A 21,952-nucleotide genomic window follows, 5' to 3' on the forward strand; every position below is an offset into this window, starting at 1 on the left:
ACAGATGACTTATCACCACTTTAACATTGGGGGGGGGGGCTGAAATCAAAGTGGTTTTTGCTTTGTTTTACCTGAATTAAAATTGATTTTAAAAAAGAAAAATGCCTCTAAAAAGACTTTCTAGGAATTTATAATCTTTCACATATAATCTTATTTCTTCTTAAATAGCCTCGTGTCAGTTCTAATTAATTACATTTAAAGAAGTTTAGAGTCCGAGTCTTGCCTAGGTGAACAAGTTGAAACTGAGAACTAGTATCCCCTCCCCTACTTATTTTTCAAAAATGAAAATCTCCGCCTTAAAAACAATTTGAAAAAATATTCTATTCTATCGCCTTTTAAATCTTCAGCTCTTCTCCAGTAACCAAAATTAATTTGAAAACATTCAAATATGATTATAATGTGAAAAGTAAAAAAAAATAAACCCTTAACTTCTAACTGAATTCTTAACATTTTATCTAAAATGTAATAAATATTTTTCTAGATATATTCACATAAAAATCTTAATTTATAAATTTAGGAATTTAAATCTTAATTTAAATTAAGAGGGGGAATTACACTGACTTCACTATTGACAAAATAATTCCCAGTTCTGATCTTATTTATTCTAATAAATGACAAATATATACCTTATAAAAACCAAAGAGAGGAACAATTAAAATCACTGTGAGCTCTAAGTGAAACTCCTAACAAAATATTAAATGTTTTAACTCTCCTGTCTTGTCACATTTTTCTCAAATATATTATAGGGTGATGCATGCATTATATAACTACATTATAAAAATGCAATCATAATACTCAAAGTATTATGATCTAAAACATTGAAATTTCAACCTCTTGGGAAAATCAATTGCTGAAGTTACAGTATAAATGTAAATAACTTATTTTTCTTATTTTAAGTTTTAGCTATCTTTTCCAAGCAATAGAAATTCTTTTATGACAGCTCAGGTGGGATTGAAACCACAAATCAAACAAGAAATATCTAGTAGTTACCCTGATCAATTTTTCTTTCATCCAATAATATTCAGCACTCCTTCAGACATAATTAAGTGGTCGGTAATGCTTTTCTGTTCTGAACCTTTACTCAAAGTTTAGTTATACAAAAGAACAGAAACCCAGATTGCCACCTCACATACTCCCTGGCACAGAAAATCATGCAAGGACAGTGATAGCAATAGATTTAAAGGTTTTGTCTTCCACCTGTCTGAATCCAATGCTTTCCTCCTCATGTTGTTGTCTTTTTAAAGAAGATAATGTCAAACTCCTTCATTTTTTTTTACCTTGCTCCACTGTCTTGGTTGTTTTCTCTTCTTTCTTCCCAGGTACAGCTGCAAAGCAGAGATAAGGTTTAAATAAAAGTTCCAGATAGAAATGCTACTTCTGCTTCAAAAGCATTTTGTAACTCATTCAATGCTAAGTATTTCTTCCAAACAAGCTATTCTAAAACTTTTTCAACATTTCTCATTTCTCTATAATCCAATTGAAACCTATTATAAATCTAATCTCCAAGAAGTAAATGTTTTTTTCTGACTGGTTTTCACAAACTCTTTTCTACTTTATTCTTTCGTCCTCGCCTTTGGTAAACAAGCTGCAGAAATAATTCCACTTGGCAGGACTATGATTAATTGACTTACATTCTTGGTTATTGCTAGAGTTATTTAGTGTCTTGAAAATGTCAACTAGATGTTCATTTCCATTTAGGCTTCACATGGCTTAATCAACTAAAAGGACAGTGTAGTCATACTTGAGAGTCATTTAAATATTGAGTAAAGCCACCCCAGATCACAAGTAAACAAAAGAGAAGTAAGATTATCATGTAGGTGCAGTTTTCACTGAATCATGCTTTATGATTTATTCTTTTCCTGTTGTATTCACTGTTCACCAATTTACACATCAAAACAAAAATAATTTATACAAAATCAGTGTGTTCTTCTGAAATAATTGATTCAAGTACTGGTCTTCAGAAGACATGAGCAGACATTAGATGATGAATAGATGTGGAGCTAAATATTCTCACATATAAGCATCACCTTGCATAACTCAAGAGGAAAATATACAAAGTTAGTGAACGAATGTGGTTGTCAACAACTTAACCCATTCATAAAACTTAGAAACATTAATGACTATAGGACATACATGCATTTGTGTTTCTCCAAATGCCATGTAGTATAATGCACACAATATTGAATATGGAATATTATTGCCAAGGCATCCATCTGGAATCCAATTAAGCCCAAGACTTAATTGGTTTTTAGTTTAACGAAATATGGGATGTAGAAAACATTTAAAATAATATGCTAAAGCAATAAAAGTTTTATTGCTAGAGCAATAAAAAATGTATACAATATGATGGGTCTTGACCTTTCGAAAAAAGTCAAGGTCACCAACTGAAGAGACAGCGCAAGGGGGAAAGAAGGAGGGAAAAAGGGACAAAGACAGAGAGAAATAAGTTTTTATAGAAATTTGCTAAATTTTCCTATTAGTTGTAATAGTTAACCTATAGATTATTTTGCATTTTGCAAATAAATATTATCTGTGATAACTGTCTTACTTTTCTATTCGCACATTATTTTTCTTTCTCTCATCTTATTACCATGGCTAAAATATCCAGCACAACATGTAATACAAGAGATGATAGCAAACATCATTGTTTTGTTCCAATTCACAGGAGAGCAACTTTCACTTTTCTGCACGCAGTATGATATCTACTAACAATTTTTGTATATGTCTTATCAGACTAAGGAAGTTTCCACTTTTGTCATGAATTACCTCAAATGCATCTTCTATGATCAAAGTAATTTATTTGTATTCTATCATTCCAGTTAATTAGAGTGAAACCGAATTCCTTAAAAAAAAAATTCCTTTTTATCCTTCACATAAATTACCAGGTTTGATCAAGTAATATTCTGTTTAGTTCTACACCTTGTTGTTTATAAGAATAATTAGCTTGCATGCCTCTTTTCTTTTCTAGTACTTGTTAAGCAATTTTGTTAGGAAGATTATACCAGTTCCATAAAATTAATGAACAATTTCTCTTTTTCTCCTCCTAGAAGGTGAGTATGAGACTGATATTAATTTTCCTTAAGTATTTACAAATTCACCAGTGAAGCCATCTGGCTTAGTTTTTTTTTTTTTTTTTTTTGCCATTTTAAGTAGGGATTTAAAATATCAATTATATTAAAATTTCCAGAATACTTTATTTTAAAATTACTTATAGCATCTACAGGAATGCCGCCTTTCATTTCTCATATTAATGTGTTTTCACTTTTTAATTAAGTTTTTATAACAGTTTATCAATTTTATCAGCTTTCATAGCAATTCTAATTTTGACTATACTGCTTTTCCTATTGTATACTTTAATTTCTATCTCATTAACTTCTGCTCTTCCACTCTCTGGCAGCAGCTCTCTAGCCCACCTATAGCTTTAAAGCCTCTCTTTTTCTTTCTTCTTTTCCTAATAAAACTGTCATTTTAAAATTTAAAACAAATTATATCTAAAATATTTTTCTTGCAGAAAGCAAACATCATTTAAGTTCTCATCAAAGTTTGTTTGAGCAAATATATTTAAGGCAACATATTAATTTTAAATGCTCGGCAGGTGACTGAGATCTGAATTTAAAGAGCTGCATTTCTTCAGTTTTTCAAAACAACTTGCAATTGGACTATAATTACCAATTTTGGTTTACAACCCTAAAGGAAAAAAAAAAAAAAAACTATTGGTATTAGAAAGCAGACGATTCAACCTTGTTAATATAGATGCTGTTAAACTTTTGCTAAGTGGCTTTGTTCCTTTATCAAAAAAAAATAGTAAAAATCAATAAATTGAGCTGTTCTAAAAGCACTCAACAGTACCCTTGTTTAGAAACCTTAGTAGAAATTAGTTATAGTCATGAAATCTTTTTCCTTCAGCTACATTTACCTTTCTTAGTTGAAGCAGCACCAATTTCTTCTTTGGCTTTTTCAGTTTCTGCAATTTCAGATATTAAAGGATGAGAAATGGGAATCCGAGATACCAGGTCGATATGGTATTGTAGGTCAGACAAGACTAAAACTGCCAAGATAAAATGCATGGAGAGCAAAGCAAGCAGCAAAAAGTCATGCTAGAAAGGGCTTATACAGTTTGAACTAATGAACTCTCTTAAGTAGCAACATAGAAACTCCTTCCATATACAACTCTGTGATATTAAAATTTCATACTTCTGTATGAAGTGACCATAATAGGTGACTTATTCCACAAAATATGTTAGAATGCTAACTGATGAATTTATATTCAAATCTTAAATGACCTAAGACAAAGAATATTTGAAAAGCCTTATTTGTCTATTTAATTTGGGGGACTGTAAGCATAATGTGACCTCTATATTATAAAAGATTAGCCACAATATTATAGAAAACTCCATTTGAATACTACAGAGAGAGAGGAAGAGGGAGAGGAAATTAAAAATCCAAAATGGGTTTTCAGAGTTTTTCTCCATATCTAGAGTGGAAGATAAGAGGGCTTCCCTGAACACATCATCTACAATGCTGGTCTGAGTGCAAAATATTGGACCTTAAATCAAGATTAATTAAAATTGAACCTTCCATTAGCCCTTTCGAAAGTAAGGATAATAATGACCTATAAGGTTTTAGGAAACTTAATTTACTCATTTGATTAGCTTTTTGTTATGTGAGGCTGTTCTACTCAGTCATTTTTATTTTTATTCTTACTCTTATTAGTATGTATATCTCCCTCACACATCTACAATAGAGACTCTGAGAACCACCAAAATAGGAATCTCCATGGCCCCCTGACCTCTCTGTGCCACAGTTAGAGAAATGTGATTGAGAGGAGACTTTCACATCACTCCCAGGTTTCAATTCTAAAAGCATTACCCTTGAATATGGCAATAAATTAAGTAAATATCATCTAAACTCCTGAGTAGAAAGACTAAGACTCCTGGCTGTTACCTGCCTTCCAGGTAAAGGCTTTATAGTAGTTCTGAAACTCTGCATACCTCAGCCACCTATAGCACTATTAAAACATAGATAATAAACCCAGAGGGTCTGACTCGGCAGAACTGACACACATCTGAGAATGTACATTTTCTTTCTTTCTTTCTTTCTTTTTAACAGCTATTTGCTTATGCATACAAGAGCTGGGGTTAGGCCAGAGGTGAGGGAGTTAAGAGGATTCACCAGAGACAAAATGGGGAGAAGAACAGGTAGACTGACTGAAATATACTGCTGAGGGGAGCAGAGGGGGAGACAGGAGAAGTTTGCTACACCACATGGGTCACCTCCCTTCCCCAGGGGTGGAAGTAGAGCTGTAGTGGCTGCAGATAGCTTCGTAGTGCTGAAACTTAACCCCTTGTGCCATAAGGGAGGCCCCTGAGAATGTACATTTCTAAACAAGTTTCCAGGTGATGTTGATTCTGCTACTCAGGACCCTATTGTGGAAACTGATTCCCTGGGGTCCCCATAAGATATTTTGAACTAATGCTCCTGTGGCTTCCATTCCTGTTTACCTCATTTACTACCAGGAGTCTGAGCTTCTAGCACAAAACACCATCTATAAAACTTCTTACTGCTTTGTCAACATCCTTCCACTGTGTCATCTCTTCATTGTACACATTCACTTAAACCCTTAGCCTCTTCTGAAATGTGCACTTTGCTTCCATTCTTCAAACAAATTCTAGTTTCCTAAGGATACTTTGCTCCCTAAAAGCAGTCTTCTAAATTGAACACTGTTGTTCAACAGTACAAAGTGCCTAAAGATGAGATGTATATCCTCTTTATTTCTTATGACTTCTCATAGGTTGTTGCTTCCTTCCTCCAAATCCCAGTTCTTTTGAAGACAGCCTACCGGGCTGCACCAAACTTTGTCCCAATTTCTGTCTTTAACTAACCTGGTCCCTAGGCTCATTACTCACTGAATGTGTGTGTACATAGTTATCATCCTTTCCACAACGACTGTAAAGTTTCATTCACAACCACTCTGGCTGCCCATGAGAAGTGGTTGGGTGTGTCTTAGGAGTCCTTGGGGTTCAGATGTTATAGATCTAGTGGAGTGAATTTGAGTTTTGGAACATTAAGATTTAGAGCTAATGAGTTTGAAATGTAATCCAGGTATTCTTATATTTGCAAATGTCCTAGTACATTATAATATATAACTCAGATTGGGAGTCACCTCCACAGTCCATATAACAACATGATTTCTCATGTGCTTGACCTCCACACTGTAAAAATATAGAAACAGCATTTCTTTAATCGTTACCAACAGAAACTATTGGACTTTCCTTTGCTGCTAAAAGTTAGAATCAAAAATTCAATTTTCTGATTCCATTTCAAAGTAAATTATTCAAGAACCCCCTCCTCTAAATAGCACTGGCCCCGTAATATCATTCCTTTGCTCTTATCATCTTTTCAGAGACCAAGATCTTCCTCATATGCTCAATTTTCTTCCCACCAAGTTTATATTTAAATGAACTATGATTAGATAACTCACATATTGTCTCTTTTCATAGTCATCTGCTCTCTTAGTTTCTTCTGGCCATCTTTAAGCTGCTGAGTAACTAAACAGAATTCAATTCTTAGATTTTGCTCAAGTAGAGTTTATTTAGATGTTCTTTTTTTTCCCTCCCTCTCACTGGAAAACTTGTTTATATCTGTACCAATACTGTTCTACCCTTTAAAACACAATCAGATTATTTTAGTAGTATAACCATTGTCCTGGTATAAATACACACTTCATAGTGGTATTTTGCTAACTCCATTGTAATATGAAAATTTGTACTTAGTATCCCATTGGAATTCTCTCTTTCTTTCTTCCTCACTCTAAAATTCAGTACCAATTCTACTCTGTTAGCACTCATCTGTGTAGCTTGGATACCTTTGAATCAACATTGATGAGCATCTCTGACATCTGAACTATGAACATTTTCCAATTAAGTGCTGATTTTGTCTTCATGTATAGGGTTAAGCAAGAATATGTCTTGCCCTACTACCTAAGTTAGTCTCACACTATACTTTTCCTATTACTTATACTTCCTAAACCCATCATAATAATTCCATATGAGTACTCTTCTGAGTTCATTCTACAAAATCATCTGTGTCTTGGGTAGTGATTATATAATTTATTATCCAAACTGAGCATATAAAGATGCTAGTCATAATTATTCCAGAATAATGAGTAAACCCAGATTCAGCTAAAAGGATTGAGATAAAGTCATATATGACATGTGCCAGATGAGTTCATTTGACATCAGATCCAGCTAGAACAGGCCCACAGGCCTTTCTCCCACTAATTTCTATTCCAGAATATTTAAAGTAAGCCTTGACACCATGTCACTTCTCATACTCAAGAATATTATGCCCAAACATAATTCTAATATTATATAACTTAGTAAATAGAATAGGACTTAATGTTTTAAATATCATGAGTTCAGAGATCAGATTATATGATTCAGCTTTAGGTACTGAAACATAATTACGGGAATAAGCATAGTTTGATACGGTAGCTGAGCATTTCACAAAATATAAAGATTAGCTCAAAAATTAAAAAATGGTGATTGTTGCAATTTCACACCAGTTTGACTCCATGATTAAAAATAATTAGGCTTGGCTCTGATTGGTGCTTGGTGACTATTTTTACTCAGTTTAAAGTGATCACTCACTAGTCAAACAAGCACATGGAATACATAAAGAATTCCAAGGTCCTTGGCACAGAATAAACAGATCTGTGGAAGCACTTCTTTATAGCTGAAATAACACTTTTTGTGTAAGTATTTTTTAAACAAAAGGTAAAGATGAAGTCAATTAAGTGTTGTCTACTCCATTCCTTCTTGAAGATTCACCATGGACAATGTTAAAGATTTCAAAAGCCTTGGAGAATAAAGAAATGCTTCTTTGGTCCTCTTCTTGTCTGAGAGTGACTAATTATATTGGCTGCCCCTCGGTGATAATCTAATATGGTGTGGGAAATTGCATGGAGGGGAACTAGATCTGTGGACGTATCTCTGCATACCTCTGAGCCATATTTTCATTTTGCATGTGCCATTATAAAGAAGTGTGTGTTGATTTGTAAACATTTGTAAAAAATATCAACATAGGTTTGGCATCTTTATTTGGTCTAAAGCACTCTTCCTCGATACATAACAATAGTGAATAATTTTATAATGTGGAGTCATTCAGCCCCCCTATTTATATGACATTAATGAAACTGAAGGTTTCCATTTTCTTCAAATTCATAGTACCATGATCACCTCTACTCTGAATGAATACTGGTCCGGAGTGTGTGTGTGTAATTCAGTGTCTTTTCTACGGTGAAGTTAGTTTCCTTAAAACTTAAAAACAATTCTAAACCAATAACTCAATCCACAAGCTAGATATTTTCTTTAAGCAAGGGCTAGAGAAAAATTTGTTCTCTATTTTTTCCATGGACTTTTTCTTAACCTATTCAACTCATCCATTCTTTTTACCTCAGTTTTATGGCACTGCATCATCTACAATATTAATATTAATTAACCTGTACATCACATTCTCTCATTTGCTTTTATTTTAATTTATTTTAATTTAAGATTAAGTGCACAATCTTATTGTGAGTGTTCAAGTACTGTACAAATACTTTGTTGATAATATTCCAAGGGTAATTTAAAGAATTTTTAAGAGCATTTGTAATGATATGCAAATTCACTTTAGTCATTAAATTTTTTAAATAGCCCAATGTACATAGCAGCTACATAATAATTCTTCTGTCATATGGCTTAAAGTGAAAAAAAATCAGTTCTTAGTTGGATAATTGACCATCCACTACATAATTTACAAATTGTGAATTATATGAAATTAATTTGGTAATGAATAAATGTCTATATCAAATAAAAAATCTCTCATCCATATAGGGAGTTGAACATTGCTTTGAAACTTCTATATTCAGTGTAAAATGATTTGACAAACTCATTTGCTATTTTCCTACAAAACATGCTGATCTCTTCAAAACCTGATTGAATAGTGCAATTCATAGATAGCATAACTTACAGGAATATTTTATTGCAAATGAATATTTTTATCTATACATATATTTTTTCTAGCAGCAATCTTCAATCTAACGTTCTGTAACATGCTGCAAAATTGTCAGTTGTATGTTATATATTTTCTTGATTATGCATTTTTACAGACTAAGTATTACCATACTAAGGACTACATAATGTACAGTTCCAATCAGCTTTACATTCAACTAAAAATTTTTATGGAAATAAAAATGGAACTTAGATTCATGTCAAACCTCTTTTTTAAATTCTCAATGTCTATATGATCATTTCCAACTGTAATTTTAAAAAGAACATTTTCACCAACTTGCTCAATATTATAATTTTCTGATAAATCTGCCAATGATATACTCTAATGTCAAAAACTAGCACTAAGTGAAGCATGTATTTGTTTTATGTATTATTATGTTCATTGATATGTATCATCTCTATCCCAGATGTAGAAATATATTTAGAACTTACCTATAACTGAGGTTTTACTATAAAGTGGTATATAGATATTAAAAGTATATCTTTTCTAAAATTGAATGTTATTTTGCCTAAAATCAATTTTATTAATGACAACTTGCTAGGTATGGTATTTAACAAAGGAATAGCAACAAAAAAATTAGTTATTTCTCCCTAAGTTTATAGTTAAAGTGACTATTGCTAGACATACCATAGGATATTACAGTTATCAGTCCATATTTTATACTCTGTGGATAGAAATTTTCAAGGGAAATTACGACATTTCAAGGGAAGTGTTAATAAAATCACAGGAACTTCATTTCATTAAAACAGTGACTTACATTGGTAGATAAAACATATTGCCTACTGTTTTAATCTAGTGATTAAACACTAGGAAACTTAAATCTATTATGTTTTAAAAAAACACATAGAACACTATCACACTCCAAATTGCAGGAGGAGGGAAATCCAAACATCTCAATAAAAGAGAGGGAATGACCTGGGGAAATGAGCATTTAAAATGAAAACGCTAAATAATAATAATAATGAGTTAACAGAAGATGAATATTATGCATATTATTTCTGTTCAACTAATAATCATAGCAAGAAATGTGTTAAGCCAACCTTAAAAATCAGCATTAGCACTATCATTAGCAGAAAACCTGAGTGAGTAAATTGCTGAAATTCTTTATTTTAAAGTCTTGCTCAACATACTTGCTTTTACTTGTTTGTCACTCAGAGCTGTTGAGAAGAAGCGATAGGGTCTAAATTAACAACAATTCTATTTTTCTCTCTCTATTCTTAAGTTTATTTCAAAATTCTAAAAGACTATTATAACCTTTGAAACTATAGAAAAAGAGTAAGTCTGAATAAGAAAATGCAGCACTTTGATATGCTTTAAATATATTTCATAAGCCATACATTTTTCTGCTACTTACACATCTTGTCCCAACAGAAAATGCTCATTCATGATTTATTCCATTTGTTTCTCATTTGAAATTATCTTAAGACTCTGCTGGCCTCTATATACAAACCATTTTACTCCCTTTAAGTACATACACTGGTATGAAATGATTTAATTATATTGAAAAATGATATAATGATTTTTTTTCAAAATACCTAATAACTGCTAAGTTGCTACACTGTAATCATATTCCATAACATGTAGATGATAATTTCAAGCACTTTAAAATACATTTTGTCAGGTTTGTGATTATAAAATACTATTCAACTATTAAAACTTTTAAAATGGATTACATCAAGTCATTCTGCATTTCTTTCATGTTTACATGCTTTCATAATAACATGTTCTATTTCTGCTTCCTGACATACATGTAAGTGAGAACATGTGTGATTCCACTTGTGGGAACGTTTCCACTGAACAATTACACTGCTATCAGTAAGGGGGGAAAAAAAAGAAAAGAAACTATCCCCAAAGTATAAGTAACATCAATGTCAACATGAAATGGTAAAATGTGAGATTATTTTAGCTTGCAAATTATTTGAAAGCCATTAATAATTTGTTTAAATATGCTATTATCCGTCTAATAGTTCTTTTATTGCATAAGCCATATCAAATGCCCACTAGACTAGGCACTCTATGGCTAAAGAGATATACAACAATATTTATCCTTTGATCTCTGACTATTTAAAGTGGGAAATCATAAAAGAAAAGGTCATTTGATTAGAATAGTGTATTAAATGCTACAATAAAGAAAACAATGCCATATGAACTAGTTGGAGAAACACCTAAATGGATTTGGGTTGGCAGAGGAAATTTCATAATTATGAAAGAAGAATAAGAAATGTGAATTTGAACCTGTGCTTTGATGTAGCCTCTGGCAAGAGAAGGAATAGAGTTTAACTATACTTGTGTAATTATTTGGCCAATAATAAATTAATGATCTCACCATATAAATACAATTAAACGGGAGGGGTAATTTATGCACATGCTATGAGACCATGACCATCTACATACACATACACATAACACACACACACACACTCACTCACACACAAGAAAACTCAGTGGCAAATCCTGAGTAGAAGTTTGTGCCAAGATCCGCAAGTGGTGTTGTAAACAAGATGAGTTGAAAAAAATTCAGAAAATTTTATTTTCATTTGAAACAACAATATGTAAGACTAAATGCTAGAAAACTTCAAAAAAATGGTTGGGTTTATGATAATTACTTTTTAGTGTTTGCTTTATTGGTTGCGTGATTCTTGAATTGTTGCAGGACAACCCCAATGTGAAACGGGTTGGCCTGTGTGTGGGTTCTCACCAAGGTACTTAAAGGTATTTATAATGAGACTCAACTGTGGACAACACAAAAAAAGGGTTAAAAAAGGGCTTTTTTTATAAATGTATATATATTACTTTGAAATTAAATTAATATATATGTAGGTGAACTCTTCTTACCAGTTCTGCTGAGCTGGGACACCACTAACACACTCCAGGTGGGTGAAAAGTGGCCAACAACTTCCCAAGTCCACGTGTCTCTGATTATATAACAAGCCTGGCTGCTTAACTCCACCCTCTATTCCCAGAAATCCTCCTAGATGCCTTGGATTTCTCTGGCCTGATGTGGGGGTGGAGTCCATAAAACCCATTTGTGGAGTTAGTTCAGAACATCCTGTCTCCCCAACAGATCCCTTTTTACTGTTTTAAGAATTTTTAATTTATTTGTGCATACAGAACTGGGGTACAGGACAGAGGTGCAGGGGTGGTGACAGGGTTCACCAGAGACAAAATGGGGAGCAGAACAGGCAGATCAACGAAGTACACTGCTGAGGGGAGCAGCAGGCAGGTCAGGAGAGGTCTGCCGTGCCATGTGGATCATCTCCCGGGCAGGCGGGGATCGAACTCATGAGGAAGTGGCCTTCGATTCTTAGTGAGGCACTTTAACCCGCTGTGCCACCAGGGAGGGCCCTTTTATTGTTTTATAGTATAAATACATCAAGGACAAAATCTACCTCTACTTTCATTGCAACACCCCTGAGTATTCACACAATATCTGTAAATTACATTATTAATAAAAAATGACTATGTGCTGCAACTGAGTATTCCACATTTTAAAAGCAAAACATCAGATTCATTTATAGTGTTTTGATTTTTTTGACGACCTTTTTGTTTTTACTTTACTTTTGTTTCGTTTGTTCTTTACACTAAGCATTAGAACAATGCTCCTAGAACACCACACACACATACTCCATGGATCTTAGGAAGCCACAGATTCTGAGCCAGTATTTCTGGGGTGGTGGTAGAGATTCTGTATTTCTAATAAATTTCAGGTAATATTGAAGCTGCTGATTCACAGGACATACATTTGAGTAGCGAGAATGTAACATTTGTATGTGGCTTTTCTTAACTGAAACTCATTGGTGTAAACTCTATGTGGAGAGCTTGTACCAAAAAACTGGGAGATGAGTGTGTTTCTGTCCTTTCCTATAATGTCCCCTCCCTCCTTCCTCTCTGAGAGGACAATGCTAATAAAGTCTGATGTCAGAAAGTGCCCAGCAACACCAGACTGACTCACCTGAAGGCTCCTTCTTTGGTGATTTTGCTGTATGGAAAAAGACAATTTAAAACAATCAACATTTCATGTGATTAGATTCAAATTCAGCATTCAATTGCAAATGAAGCAATATATTTAAAATGAGAATAGAGAAATTTAAAATCAATTACCTGGTTCCACCTGTTTTTCTTTTTTTTCTGGTTCTAAAATATTATTATCATTATTACTACTACTACTACTACTATAATTATCATTACTGTTATCCTCAATACATGTGTCACATTTACATTGCTTCAAAACAAATAAACATGATGTATTAATGTTGTAGAACAGCAACAGATAATAACTGACACAAAAAAAACAATATTGTATATTTAATATGTCTTTCTTTATCCCCTTCAGAGTTCCTGCACAGAATACTATGAAAATATCTGGAAATTAGATGAATTAAAATCTTTCATGGATGATAAAACAGGAAAATTAAAAAAAAAAGTCTATAAAGGATCAAGAAAATTTTAATTTGCTATTATATTAGATCAAAGTGAAATTAGTTTGGGGTTGAAGAATTAGTACAGAGTATAATTTTCACAGCTGTTCTAAAATAACTCTCAAAAAGATACAGATGGAGATATTTCATTGGACTTTCTCTTTAAGGTAAAATCTCCTCATATTAAAGGTAACTGTTAACATAAAATGAAGCTTTGCTGAAGCAATTCCAGGACTTAAAAAAATAAGAATTTTCAGTGGAAAACACAATATACTTTTATTTTTAGGACAAATATTGTTTATAGAATTCCTTTGAGATGAGACAAAGCATTATTCTGATCTCAAAAATTAAGCTGAGTTTGGGGGCCTCCTTGATGACACAAGGAGTTAAAGCTCAGCACTATGAAGCTATCTGCAGCCACTGCAGCACAAGTTTGATCCCTAGCCAGGAAGGTGACCCACATGGTGCAACAGACCTCTCCTGTCTCAATGTTGCTATCCTCAGAAGTGTGCTTCATTAATCTGCCTGTTTTGCTCCCCACTTTGTTGCTGGTGAATTCTCTCACCACCCCTGCCCTAGTTCTGTATGCATAAATAAATCAGTCTTTTTTAAAAAATGAGAATGACCTCATATGCGTAGTAACCAGAAAATAAAATGCAAAATAAGAACACAGCCTAGAGATTGAAAATTAAACAAATTCAAAGATATAACAATATCAATAATAAAAGTATACTTAGAACAAATAAGTTCAAAAAAGTATACCAGAACAAATAAGTTCATTTGAAAATAACTGAGTTGTTTTGAAGAAACTTTCTCTTCTTCCTAACAGTGTTTAGGTCACACAGTTTACTGACCATTGGGATAGGGGAAGTCATCGGGATATAAATGAGTGTTAGGAAGGCATGCTTATTTATTAAATATATTGATGCTCTGAACACTGCTAAGGAGCCACAGTGTGTCTGCAGGAATTTTGAAATCACATAGATAATAAAGTGAGGACCTTAGGTTGTATATATATTATTTAATACCATTTTTCAACTCTCTAGTTATCCTCCACTTTCCTTCTGGTGCAATTGTTATAAAGTGGTTTTTGCACCTGTGTGCCAGTGTTCATCAGCTGTGCATACACATAAATCTGGACTTGAAGGAACATAGCCTTCTCTATAGATAGATTGCTCCCCCTGGCTGAGTTGTAGTATAATTTCATCATTCTCTCCACAAGTCATTTTACAACATTTTTATGATAGAGAGTGCCAGATTGTCCTAATTTTTTTTATAGGAAAATATACATATCTTTTAAAATTGCTGTATTTCTTGACAGAGATGTAAAACATCTGTTAATATTAAAACTCTACATACCTAGAAGTGTGAGTTTTCAGTGGCTATACAAAGTTAAATTGTTTGGTTTTTGTTTGTGTGTTCAATATTGCCTCTATTCTTCAGAGAACACGTGCCAAAGACCCAACCTCAAGGCAACAGATTGTACTGTATTTTTAGGAATCGGTTTTGATATGTGTATTAAAACAACAGTGGATGCTGCCTAAGATAGGGATCCCAAGCAATTATTCTACCTGCTCATCGTGCTGTTGGAGGAAAATCACGTTATGAACAAAATGCTATCCTTCATGCACACATGCTTAAATAGTTATGATTACAAGAAGATATTTTCTATTTGAAAAAAGAATATGAAACTTGCATGAAGTTTTTTCCCTTCAATCTCTCCTAATAATTAACCAGATTATATCTAACCAGATTACAGGGATAGATGACATTTACACTAATATAAGACAGCTTTGGTTTATGGAATGCAGTTTTATTTTTGGTTAGGAGGCTGTGGGTAAAATTATTAGATGTTTGCATGAATTTGAAAAGGATTGTAAGGATGATTGCCATGCTGTGCTATTTACTCTGATCAAATCCTTCTGCCAGGCTGTCTATTATTTCATTCTGTCAAAAAGCATCAAATAAGAGTTCCCATGCACTTAATGTAGAGAGGGAATATAAAACATGTCTGGGTAAACCAGCAGTCCAATAATAGTAGTAAAGAAAAACAATAGACACACAAATATATTTTGCATGCATTTCCTTACTTTTTCCCTTGGGTTGTTCTGTTGAAGGAAATAAAAAGAAAATCATTGCTCATGTAAACTTTAAAGATCAAATTGACTATGCAAACAAATTGATTAGAATGTAATTTTTCCAATATCCACCCATATTTTCTCTCCTTAAATTTCATAATGAGCATAACTCTGAAGAATTTTCAATTATCATAGGTGTTTTCATAGTTTAAGCAAAAAAATCATTTGGCAGTAATTAGCCCAACTATACTATTTAACCACTTCAATGGTTCAAACCTTGCAATCTTTTTAAAGATATGTGAACACACAAACATGTATATATGTGAAGTGAACGAGTATAGGAGAAACAACTGCATTTGGCAGATCAGTTATGACTTAAGACCTGAATGATTCATTTTCTAATTGATGTTGATGTATTCAACATTATTTGAGCTTATACTTTCCAAAAAAGCAAATGCTTGATCAGAACATCTCTTGTTCAATTACCTGTAAAGCAAACGTTTTTTGAAAACACTTACATATACAAAATTTGTGTTTTATTTCTGCTAAGTATTTCTTATGTACTGTCATGTTAGCCACATTAGTGTAGTGCCATTGGCATTGACAAAACATTAATCATGTTGTCTGGAGAGATTTGATTCTTCGCATTCTCTATCTACCTAACTCAATAATTATTTATTCTATGTTGATTCTTCAAGAAGAATTCCTGAAGAATTGACATAGGGACTCATCAGCTATAAGAAGAAAATAAGAACTATTTCTAATACCTTCTGCTGCAGGAGTTTTTGCTTTCTTTGAATCTGAGAATAAAAAGAAATTATTGATGAATTATGTAGGATAAATAACATTGATTAGTTCACACCAAATTATTCACACACACAGTAAAATAATTTTCAACACAATGGTTTGCTTAATATATTTATAGTATATGAGGTTTTAAGAGAAATCATACCACTTATGAGTGAATGACTTAAAGTGATAAAAGAAGTAAGAAACTTGAAATATAAATATAGGAACATGTCCTCAGTCTACATATTTACATGAACTTATATTGTACCTATCAAAGCTAATGACCTGTTTTTTGTTTTTTTTTTTAAGATTATTTATTTATTCATACAGAACTGTGGTACAGGCCAGAGATGCAGAGGGTGAGAGGATTCACCAGAGACAGAGTGGGAAACAGAACAGGATGACTGATGAAGCACACTGCTGAGGGGAGTAGCAGGCGGACCAGGAGAGGTCTGCCAGGCCATGGATCTCCTCCAAGGCAGGCGGGGATCGAACTCATGTGGAAATGGCTCAAGTTTCTTAGTGCTGTGCTTTAACCCGCTGCACCACCAGGAAGGGCCCGTTAATGGCCTTTTAACAGAAAAGGAAACTGAGCAAATATTTAAATTATTTTTTGTAATTAAGGACTGGAGTTTGAATTTAGTTTTTGGTTTCTTCATTTTTTACTTGAGCTATAGAGGTATACTGCATTGCCTTCTCTTGAATAGCCAATACATTTCCAATATAAAATTTGATCGTAGTTATTATACTGGAAAAGAAACAGTTGATGTTGGCTCATCAATTTCTAATGACATGTAATTGTATTTAGGAAACACTCTGTGGAATTGTGTGCTTTTAGTCTTAGGGATGTTCAGTCTAAATGTAACAAATTTATTATTTTCCAATGGAGGCTTAGAGTGAAAAATTTGGGATGGGGGTTTCATGAGGCCAGAAATTGGAGGTGGGGATAAAAGTGATTAATATAGTCATTAGACCTGTTGTGGAAATGAAACATCCTTCAGTGGGGACTGCTACAGAAATATTCCACGGCGTGGACGAGAGGTGGGAACATGGATATTGTAGGCCCTTAAAGGATCATCAGTCCTTACAAATTAACCAATACACCCTAGAAATGATTAACTTAATAATAGATATCCATTTCACACAGGAATGAAATTTTCCTCAATAAAGGAATACTACATTAGAACAATTCCTGTCCTGGAAAAATGCAGCGCTCTATCTCAGATTGCCCACCTGTGTCTATGCAGGATTCTCTTTTAAAAGTTTTCATTTTGTAAAGCAGACACAGCAGCAGCTTTCTGTCCATTTGTGTCTATGCAGATGCCTCTCTTATTTTCTTTCTCTTTTTCCTAGTAAGCCTAACCTTTTGAAATGCAATCTTCACCTGCTTGTGTCTGTGTCTTTATCTCCCGGGTAAACTTTCCATGTATGACTTAACGAATTCTACCAAAACTTTTCTTAAAGGTAAACCAAGGACAATGTTCACTGAACTCTAATGCCTCATCAGAATCCAATCAACTTCCAGCAATTAGATCATGAAACTCTGTTTTTATCACTTCTATATAGTACTTAAAGGCGCTTAATATATGATGGAGTCACCTTGTGTTGGAGTATCATTAAATAGAGTTAAGACTTAGTCGGGCCCTCCTTGGTGGCACAGCAGATTAAAGCATAGCACTAAGAAGCTAAAACCGCTTCAGCTCAAGTTCAATCACTGCCATGAGGTGATCCACATGGTGCTGCCGACCTCTTCTAGCGGGACCATTGCTCCCCTCAGCAGTGTACTTGTCAGTTGGCCTGTTCTGCTCCCTACTCTGTCTCTGGTGAAGCCTCTCATGGCCCCTGCACCTCTGGCCTGTATCCCAGTTCTGTCTGCATAAAAAATAAATCTTAAAAAAATAAAAAAAAACAAAACTTAGTATCTGCACTTTGCTGAGATGGGCAATGCTGAAATCCACAAAATAGACAAGAAAAGGAAAAATTTCCTATAGAAGTGGCTGTGGGACACTATCTGGTTATCAACTAGTTTGGCCCCATGTACTGGATTTGTGGAGTCAGATTTTTGCCTGCCTAAGAGATAATATGATCTCCACTGAGCAATCTCTTGAGCCCTAAGGCCAGACAGCATGCAAAATATAGACATGATTACATGGTCATTCTGAAATGCAACTGAAGACAAAACTTGGGGAAAATGGTGGAACAGAGAAGATAAAATGTAGCAGAGTATCTACATCTACCCTTTTATCCAAATAAATCACAGCATGAGGTTGATGTGGAATGTAAACTATAAACTGTACATCTGTGGGATGTCTGCTGTTATTAATCTGCTTTCCTTCTCTTTAATAAGAACTGATACTATAAATGTATGTGATATTAACTGTACTGACATGACTGAAGAAAAAATAATATGAAGTCCAGGATCAGATAATGTATAGCACTTACTGAGATAAAGTAAAATATTTCATGAAGAAGAAATACACAAATCATCAAACTGTAACAGGTATAGGTTTCATGGACTCCGCCCCCACTCTAGATATTGGAACTACTAATCCCATCAATACGAAGGAAAAGCAGGCTGGGACGTGAGGGTGGAGCTGAGCAGCCAGGTTGGAATAAAACCCGACATGTGGGCTCTGGGGGTCTCTTGGCCTGGTGGTTCACGCCTGGTCTTTTGGCTCTCAATCAGCTTTCAGCATGCCGGTGGAATCCAAGTCAGCAGAACTGGTAGAACATTCTAGTTTAATTTGTATTTCTCTCCCTCTTTCCCTGGGTTGTTCTTTTACCTTTCTCCTTGTAAATAAATCCATTATTGAACCTTTTTGTGTGTGTCCATAATACAATTGAATCTTAAGCGTGTGGGTGAGGACCCACAGACACAACCCAATTCACATTGGGGTTCCCTGTAACAAAACCATGATGTAATTAATTAGGTTTTTAAAAGTCTAACATATTTGTTGGAAGAACTATTAGCTGTAGTGAAACTTATTTAGAATGTATAACAAAACTATGTGTTTTAGTTAGGAGTCAACAGAGCAGCAGATTATACAAGTAAAGTACCTGAGCAACCAAAAAAACTACGTATGCTTGGAATTGAAAGATCACATACTGACCCTGAAGAGCTATTAGTGCAGGCTGTTAACACTCATGCTATTAAACTTCATTATGCCCTCTCAGCACTCTGCTGAAACAGCTTAAAAGTATAAAGGCTTACTGGTGAATATGCTTCCCTAAAGGCCATCTGCCCAGTAATCTGAACAACAGTCTTTTATTAAGAACATAGAGGCCCAAACAGCTGTGATTTGAAAGTTGTGATGTGTATGCAACGTACTCATCACCACTCATTTAAGCAATGCATCAGGTGTGATCTGTTATGTGCACAAGTGATGCTAAGGAATTTTAAATGCCTATTGATATGAAGGTAAAAATTAACTCTCAATAGTCTACTGATGCAGATAAAGACGTATTCTAGATAATGAAGTGTTCTACTTACTTCGTGGAAGTTGTCCAATTGACATCTTTAATTAATGATGCCACTTTTGCATTGTCTTTCAGTATCATACCTCTTCAAATCTCAGTTCAGAATCAGCTTGAGCTTGGGACATATTTTCACTTGTATTCAACTCTACTCACCCAAATTGGAGCAAGCAATAAATTTCATAAGGCTAGTTCTTAAGGGAGCTGTATTCTTGGGAAGATAACATGTGTTGGAAAAGTCCCAAGCATTCCAACACCTAGGAATTCATCAAGGAAGCCAAAGTTAAAAGAATGAGATCCATCTGATCTGACAGTGATTTGAGGAGCAGCTAGTGATCAAATATACATAAGAGAATTTTCCGATAATCGATTCTGACTTCCAGACCAAAAAAGCTCACTGGAAAATAAATAAAATGACTGACAATATTTAAGAAATGACTTCCTTCCTCAGAACCCATTGCCTAGAGGTAGAAAACTCTGTGGTTGTGTGCTCCTTGAACAAAGACTGACTGAATTATTTTCTCCCTCTTATGTCTATTGACTAATAGATTCCTGTATAATAGATATAGATTGTGCGCCCAAAGCTATTATGATTATGTAAATTTAAAATGACACAAAATAAAAATATGAAAACTAGCTTGCTGATTTTTTTCAGATCATCTGAACACTAAATATAATTATCATTTTGAAAGTTAGATGTGATTGCTTATATCTATGGGCTATTTTTACTGAGAAAACAGGCCTATATTAATAAACTGTGGAGATACATTCAGGTCCTATGTACATGTTGCCAATGTGATTAGAAGCCTTTCTCTAAATAAAATCACAGTGACTAAGTTCTTAGCTTTCCCCACAGTTTGACAAAGTCAGAAATTTCTTGACTACAAGTATCTGACTCACTTTATTTGGAGTACTTATTTTAGGAATCCCACAATTATAAATTCTCTGTCCCTTTGAAATATAAATCTACAAACAAAAATATCTTAAGACCTGTGAGACATCCCTTTAAAATATAATCATCAAAGCAGTTCTTTACCCTTATAGTCCATCCTCTCTGGTAGCTTAACTTCCAGTAGTAGCAACTAACAAACACAGATAGCTTCTTCCACCCACACCCTATCTCACATCTCCTCCAGTCCTTTCCCACTAGTTCATCTTGGAGCTTAAGAACTCTCTTAGGCTTTGTTTCAGTAAAGAGTTCATTTTCTTCTATTGTAATAGCCGTAATCCCAACTTTAATAAAAGTCCTGAATAAAATTGTTGCCTATTTAAATCTATCAGATATAATGTTTTTTAGAGATTTATTTATTTGTGCATCAGAACTGGGGTACAGGCCAGAGATGCAGGGGCAGTGAGAGGATTCACCAGAGACAGAGTGGGGAGCAGAACAGGCAGATTGACGAAGTACACTGCTGAGGGGAGCAGCGGGCGGATCAGAAGGTCTACATCGCCATGTGGTTACCTCCAGGACCGAACAAATGCTGAAGTAGCTTTAGCTTCTTAGTGCTGTGCTTTAACCCGCTGTGCCACCAGGGAGGGCCCTATCATATATAATTTAATTTGATAGATAGGAACATTGTACTCTAGATCAGGACATCATGACAAAGGAAGGTGGACTATAACTTATTTATACCTTTATGAAATAAAGTATGATAGTTGCATGTCAGTATCTGATATATAAGGAGTATGTCTATATTTACAATTTCTTAATTAAACAAAACTGATTGGAGGCCCAGGATTTTGAAAGGCAACATGATATTTCCTATATTTTGAGGAACACTAGATTAAAATCACTGAAAAAAAAAAATAGTTCAGGGCTTCCCTGGAGTTGCAAAGGGTTGAGTCTAAGCATGAAACTATCAGCAACCACTACATTACAAGTTCGATCCCAGGCTAGGGGGCTAACCCACATGGTGCAAGAGACCTCTTCTGTTTCATCTGCTGCTTCCCCAGCAGTATATTTCAGTGAGTCCTCCTGTTCTGCTCCCCCATCTGTCTCTGGTGATTCCTCTCACCACTTGTACCTCAGGCCTATACCCCGATTATACTATAAATAAATAAATCTTTAAAAAATAAATAATTCATCCTGTTGTCATGGAAATAATACATGGATATAATACACTCAAAGGGACTATAGGCAAA

General features: G+C 34.2%; 1 long non-coding RNA gene across 1 annotated transcript; it reads right to left on the reverse strand.

Annotated features, from left to right (window-relative positions):
* Window positions 1-1,304: 1,304 nt before the first annotated feature.
* Window positions 1,305-15,579, reverse strand: LOC105853288. The gene is made up of 5 exons (XR_001145127.1): window positions 15,560-15,579; window positions 13,004-13,030; window positions 10,182-10,208; window positions 3,917-3,964; window positions 1,305-1,325 (listed from the first exon to the last, which is right to left on the reverse strand). It is a non-coding gene; the product is annotated as an uncharacterized LOC105853288 (long non-coding RNA).
* Between the last annotated feature and the right edge of the window lie 6,373 nt (window positions 15,580-21,952).

The sequence above is a fragment of the Condylura cristata genome, unplaced genomic scaffold (genome assembly GCF_000260355.1).
Source record: "Condylura cristata isolate star-nosed mole 26May11 unplaced genomic scaffold, ConCri1.0 scaffold00001, whole genome shotgun sequence".
Taxonomy (NCBI): domain Eukaryota; kingdom Metazoa; phylum Chordata; class Mammalia; order Eulipotyphla; family Talpidae; genus Condylura; species Condylura cristata.